The sequence below is a fragment of the Rhinopithecus bieti genome, unplaced genomic scaffold, assembly GCF_001698545.2.
Source record: "Rhinopithecus bieti isolate Rb0 unplaced genomic scaffold, ASM169854v2 scaffold_34, whole genome shotgun sequence".
Lineage (NCBI taxonomy): Eukaryota > Metazoa > Chordata > Mammalia > Primates > Cercopithecidae > Rhinopithecus > Rhinopithecus bieti.
This window is the reverse complement of record NW_016802863.1, coordinates 12,577-19,843: the sequence shown is the minus strand read 5'-3', so window position 1 is coordinate 19,843 and position 7,267 is coordinate 12,577. Positions and strand designations below refer to the sequence as shown.

The 7,267-nt window shown below is 43.1% G+C and overlaps 1 pseudogene; it reads right to left on the bottom strand.

Moving 5' to 3' along the window:
- Positions 1 to 2,028: 2,028 nt before the first annotated feature.
- Positions 2,029 to 3,647, bottom strand: LOC108532983 (pyruvate kinase PKM pseudogene; annotated as a pseudogene).
- Between the last annotated feature and the right edge of the window lie 3,620 nt (positions 3,648 to 7,267).

Sequence of the window (7,267 nt, the reverse complement as noted above, 5' to 3'; positions counted from 1 at the left end):
TTCAGCCCTTCAGGGATACAAGCATCAGTCTCACTTGCCAGTTATGTTCAGAGCCTTCCCACCAGAGAAATCTGTCCTACAGGAATCAGCAGTCTCTGTCTCTCTTGCTGAGAAACGGAAGAGTTTTTTTCTGGAATTTTGTGCTTGAGAGGGTGCAAAAGGAACATGTCTAGATTCAGCATGTCTCTGCACTGCTACAATAATTCCATATCCACTTATTTGATGGACCCAGATGGCCACCTCAACGGAACACATGGGGATAGCTGCTTGTCAATTTCCGTCATTTTCTGAACCTGGAAGAGAGTTCTGATAGTCATTGACTTGTTCTACTTTAATGTACCCCTCAAATCTCTGTGGAGCCATGCTCCATATGGACATTCTTTTAACGGGCCAGGTTCCCATTGCCCTGCTATCTGAGCATATAGCCAGGCTATTGGTCACTGTCCACGGGCTAGTAAAAAATTAAACACAGGGGCTTGTACCATTGTTTAATTTTTCCATCACTGTTAAAAAAAACAGCATGCAATTCAGCTCATGGAGCAGGCCTGTTTTTACCTTTTTTGGTCTAAAGTAACAGCCTTCTAAAGAGAATGGTGTCTATTTACCTTGGAATTGCCATCTGTGAACCAAGTAGCTCTTGGTTGCTCAGTTGAGAGCTATTTGTCAGGTGCTGTAGAATTTAGCAGTTTTTCATGCAGTTACAAGTAAGTTGTGGAAGAAAAAATATCCCTGCTTGAGAGTATCTCCTCCTTTCATTCTCCAGGTAGCATGATCCTCTACAATCCATTTTCATTTTATTATAAACCTCTTCTGGATACTGTCATCCCCATTAGAATATGTATCTGACATCACCTGATACAGCATGGGGATTTCAGGTGTCATGGGGATAGCTTTAGCCAAGGCAGTAAATACCCCTCAAGTGGAATAAGTAAATAATTTGTCATTACCAGCCAGCACTTTGGCTTCTACTCTTCACTGTATGAACTCGGGCAATCATACAGATTCTCATTTGGCATGTCCAAATAATGTTGCTTGAAGGGCAAATTTAAATGCCTTGTTTTACAGTAGCAGGTAGAGGAAACATTCCCTAATAATCTACAATGTTCATTCCCATAATACAATCAGTAGAAAGAGATGCAATCACTTCATATAAAGTGTGTCCAAATATACTAACATTCATAATCCTGTAAACCCTTACATTTTTATGTTATAGTTTGAGAAACTTCTTTTCCCCACCCCAAGGCAACTGTGCCCTTTCTTGTGCAAAATGCTTTAGGTCCCCAGCCAAGGGTTGAGTCAAAGGACCCTGACCGTTTTGTCAATCTTTACCTTGATTAATCTGCCCTACTCTTGCACCAAGCAATTTCAGATTAGATTTTTAATTGTAATCTCTGCCTTCCAGCTTTTGCGTGTGTGTCTGCTTCAGCTGCTGTTTATTGACATATAGGTAGGCTGTATAACAATGGGCCTGGATGTGGCTGCAGCAGTGGAGGGAAATGGAAGGTGAAGGGTGGAGTGTTTGCTGCAGGACAGCTGAGTGGAGGGTGGGGACAGGTGCAAACAGGGGAGTCCCAGGAGTTTGGGAGAGCAAGTATGGGCCAGGGCCAGAGTCTGCTTAAACTGGAACCACAGTCCCATGCCCTAAGGCCCCTAACTCTTGCTAGCTGTTTCCTGACCCTGGGCCAGGGTTGGGAGTCCTCTGTGCATCCATTTAATAAAGGAACTGAACAGAGTACAGCAAGGAAAGGAAGCTGTCACCTTTTTGCCATAGACTCCAGGAGCCTCCAATCCTGCATTCCTCCTTCTTCCCTTGCTTGGGTAAGGCCACATGATGGACAGCCAGGCTCTGGGTTGTCCCACTCAAGAGCAGGTTCTAAAAACAGCCATGTTTCAGCGAGGCATTAATCTTCCCTGGTGACCCAGCCCACCACATTACAGCCCAGGGTGAGCTCTAAAAGTGTTGCTGGTCTAATGGATGGGTTGTGGGAACCGGGAGGGACAGGGGCTGCAGGAGGGTCTCTGGGTCCATCATGACATGGAAACAACACGCATGGTGTTGCTGAAGCTGGAGCCAGGGTACCAACTGGTCAGCACAATGACCGCATCTCCCTTCTTGAAGAAGCCTCCAGCATTGCCAGCATTCATGGCCAAGTTCACCCGGTGGTCCACATTCTCAGCCCAGGTCTCCTGGACTGCGTCCTTGCATGGCACAGGGAAGATGCTACGTTACCGGTGGGCCTGACAGATTGTCTGGGGATTCCATGTCACAGCAACGATAGGGGTACATGGGCGGTATCTGGTCACCTAGTGAGCAGAACTGCCAGACTTTGTGAGGATGATTATGGCCCCACTGCAGCACTCGAAGGAGGCCTCCACTGCGCCCATGTCGGTGGATTCTGTGGGGTAACAGGTAATGGGCTCCAGGAGGCGGGGCTCCTCATATAACTGCAAGTATTAGATGGCGACCTCTGCTTCACCGGCAATCAGGTGCTGCATGCGAACTGCCTCCAGAGGATAATCCCCTTTGACTGTTTCTCCAGACAGCATGATGCAGTCTGCTCTGTCCAGGACTGCATTGGCCACATCACTGCCCTCACCCCAGGTGGGGTGGGGCTTCGTGATTACGCTTTCCAGCATCAGAGTGGCACAGACGACAGGCCTCCCAGCTTGGTTGCAGCACCCAATCATCTTCTGAGCAAGGAAGATTTCTCTGCAGGAATCTCAATGCCTATATCATCATGAGCCACCATGATCCCATCGCTGGTCTCCAGGATTTCATCAAACCTCCAACCCTCCTCATGATTCTCAATTTTGCTGATTACTTTGATGTTCTTTCCCTTCTCTCCCAGGACCTTTCTAACTTCGTGGGCATCAGATGCCTTGCAGATGAACGAGGCAAACACCATATTGACATCCTGCTCAACCCCAAACTTCAGGTCCTGGATGTCCTTCTCTGGCATGGCAAGCAGGTCCACAGCAGTCCCAGGAAGGTTCACACCCTTCTTGCTGCCTGAGGAGCCACCATTTTCTACCTCCATCACAAGGAAGTCAGCACCTGTCTGCTTCACCTGGAGAGAAGGAAGCCCATCATCCACATAGATCTTGCTGCCCAGTTCTACCACCTTGCAGATGTTCTTGTAGTGCAGCCACAAGATGTTCTCATCACACTTTTCCATGTAGGCATTATCCAGCATGATTTTGAGAGTGGCTCCCTTCTTCAGGTCCACCTCTAGAGTGCTGCTGCCCTTAAAGAGCCCAGTTCGGATCTCAGGTCCTTTAGTGCCCAGAACCTCAGCAACCGGCTGGTAGAGGATGGGGGTCAGAAGCAAAACTTTCTGTGACTGTGCGCATGTTCTTGATGGTCTCCGCTGATACTCATGAGTTCCATGAGAGAAGTTCAGACCAGCCACATTCATACCATACTTAATAATCTCCTTCAGCATCTCTACCGATCAGGGAGCTGGGCCAACGGTACAGATGATGCCAGTGTTCCTGGCTGCTATGGGTGGCCAATCAATGTCCATGTGGCATGTGTGTTCCAGGAATGTGTCAGCCATGGCTGCATGCAGCTTCTGGGTCTGAATGAAAGCAGTCCTGGTTTCACTATGGGGCTTTGACATGACTGTTGAAGTCCTCAGCACTGACTGACTGGGGCTAGGCTGCAAACGCGGAGAGGTCAAGAGCACCGGGATGCACAGCTACTGCGCACCTCCCAGCTTTTAAAAATTTCTCCAAACTGGGAGAAATACAGCAAACTGATCACGGACCTTTTAATGTCGGGTGATGAGAAGAGGCTCCCTTTTGTCCATCCAACCTTTGATAGTGTTGCATTAAGACCTTCGTTTTAACTCCATCAATTTTCATTTTCATTATTCTACTTCTTAATCATCTGAAGACTTTTACCCAGCTGGGACAAGTCCCATGACTCCCCCCTTTCTTTTCCTTCCTAATTTGTTTTCTTCGTTCACCTTATTTCTTTTTAAATTTTCAACATTTACTTTAAAATGATGTGCAGGATGTGCAGGTTTGTTATATAGGTAAACATGTGCCAATGTAGCCTGCTGCACAGTTCATCCCATCACCCAGGTATTAAGCCCAGCATCCTTTAACTCTTCTTCCAGATGCTCTCCCTACTACCACCCACCTCACCTTCCAACCAGTGTGTGTTTTTCCTCCCCATGTATCCATGTGTTCACATCATTCAGCTCCCACTTATAAGTGAGAACACATGGTATTTGGTTTTCTGTTCTTGCATTAGTTTGCCAAGGATAGTGGCCTCCAACTCCATCCATGTCACTGCAAAAGACATGATCTTTTTCCTTTTGATGGCTGCGTAGTATTTTATGGTGTATATGTACCACATTTTCTTTATCCAGCCTATCATTGATGGGCTTTTAGGTTGATTCAACGTCTTTGTTGTTGCAAATAGTGTTGCAGGGAGCAAACACATGCATGCATCTTTAAAATAAAAAGATTTTTATTCCTTTGTGTACATACCCAGTAATGGGACTGCTGAGTCCAATGGCATTTCTTTCTCTAGGTCTTTGAGAAATTGCCACACTGTCATCAACAATGGTTGAACTAATTTACACTCCAACCAACCATGTAAAAACTTTCCTTTTCTGAACAACTTCACCCGTATGTGTTGCTTTTGACTTTTAGTAATAGCCATTCCGACTGGTGGGAGATGGTATCTCATTGTGACTTTGATTTGCATTTTCCTAATGATCAGTGATGTTTAAATTGTTTGTTGACCGCAGGTATGTCTTTTGAGAAGTGTTTGTTCATGGCCTTTGCTCACTTTTTAATGGTATTGGGCCCTATCATAGTGGAGAGCAAAGCTCTGCTGGCGTTAGTTAGAGTCAGCACATTGGAGGGTGCATTTGGACTAGACCCAGCCAGACGAGAAATGCTCATCCTAGCAGGATGCAACATGAATGGAACTGGGTGTCATTGTTTTAAGTGAAATAAGCCAGTCATGTAAAGACAAACTTCACTTGTTATCATTTATTGGTGGAATTTAAAAATAAGAACAATTGAACACATGGATATAGAGAGTAGAAGGATGGTTACAAGTGGCTTGCAAGGGTACTAAGGGGGCTGTGTGGGAGCTGAGAATGGTTAATGAGTACAAAAAATGAATAATATCTAGTATTTGATAGTATAAAAGGTGGCTATAGTCAAAATAATTTACTGTAACAAAAGTGTATAATTGCATTTTTTGTAACACATACAGTAAGTACTCGAGGGGATAGATACCCCATTTACCATTATGTGATTATTATGCATTGTGTGCTTGTATCAAAATATCTCATATACCACAAAAATTTATACATACCTACTATGTACACATAAAACTTTTAAACAAATTAAAATAATCTTTCTGGGATTTTAAAGACAAATTAAGCTATGTANCCTATGTCCATGTGCTTTCATTGTTCAACTCACAATTATGAGTGAAAACATGCAGTGTCTGGTTTTATACTCTTGTGATAGTTTGCTGAGAATGATGGCTTCCAGCTTCATCCATGTCCCTGCAAAGGACAGGAACTCATTATTTTTTTGGCTGCATAGTATTCCATGGCATATATGTGCCACATTTTCTTTATCCAGTCTATCACTGATGGACATTTGGGTTGGTTCCAAGTCTTTGCTATTGTGAATAGTGCTGCAATAAGCATACGTGTGCATGTGTCTTTATAGTGGAATGATTTATAATCCTTTGGGTATACACCCAGTAATGGGATTGCTGGGTCAAATGGTATTTCCAGTTCTAGATGCTTGAGGAATCGCCACACTGTCTGCCACAGTGGTTGAACTAATTTACACTCCCACCAACAGTGGAAAAGCATTCCTACTTCTCCACATCCTCTCCAGCATCTGTGGTTTCCTGTCTTTTTGATGATTGCCATTCTAACTGGTAGGAGATGGTATCTCATTGTAGTTTTGATTTGCATTTCTCTAATGACCAGTGATGATGAGCATTTTTTCATAGGTTTGATGGCTGCATAAATGTCTTATTTTGAGAAGTGTCTGTTCATATCCTTTCCCCACTTTTTGATTTTTTTTCTTGTAATTGTGTTTACGTTCTTTGTAGATTCTGGATATTAGCCCTTTGTCATTTGAATAGATTGCAAACATTTTCTACTATTCTGTAGATTGCCTGTTCACTCTGGTAATAGTTTCTTCTGCTGTCCAGAAGCTCTTTCATTTAATTAGGTCCCACTTGTCAATTCTGGCTTTTGTTGCCATTACTTGTGGTGTTTTAGACATGATATCTTTGCCCATGCCTATATCCTGAGTGGTATTGCCCAGGTTTTCTTCTAGGATTTTTATGGTTTTAGGTCTTATGTTTAATTCTTTAATCAATCTTGAGTTGATTTTTGTATAAGGTGTAAGGAATGTGTTCAGTTTCAGTTTTCTGCATATGGCTAGCCAGTTTTCCCAACACCATTTATTAATCAAGGAATCTTTTCCCCATTGCTTGTTTGTGTCAGGTTTCTCAAAGATCAGATGGTTGTAGATGTGTGGTGTTACCTCTGAGGCCTCTGTACTGTTCCATTGGTCTATATATTTGTTTTGGTACCAGTACCATGTTGTTCTGGTTACAGTAGCCCTGTAGTATAGTTTGAAGTACATTCACACAGGTAGTGTGATGCCTGCAGCTTTGTTCTTTTTGCTTAGGAATGTCTTCGCTATGCAGGGTCATTTTGGCTCCGTATGAATCGCTTAAATTAGTTTTTTTCCAATTCTGTTAAGAAAGTCAGTGGTAGCTTGATGGGGATAGCATTGAATCTATAAATTACTTTGGGCAATATGGCCATTTTTATATTGATTCCTCCTATCCAAGAGCATGGAATGTTTTCCCATTTGTTTCTGTACTCTCTTATTTCCTTAAACAGTGGTTTGTAGTTCTCCTTGAAGAGGTCCTTCACATCCCTTGTAAGTTGGATACCTAGGTGTTTTATTCTCTTAGTAGCAATTGTGAATGAGAGTTCATTCATGATTTGGCTCTCTGTTTGCCTGCTATTGGTGTATAGGAATGCTTGTGATTTTTGCACATTGATTTTGTATCCTGAGACTTTGCTGAATTTGCTTATCAGCTTAAGGAGATTTTTGAGTTGAGACAATGGAGTTTTCTTTCTTTTTTTTTTGTTTTTTGTAAGGAAAAAAGAAAATTTTTCTTTATTCTACCCTTTAGAACTCCACACACCGTGTTCCAGCAGTTCTGAGTTGACCACAGATGACTTCTATTGATTTTATCAGT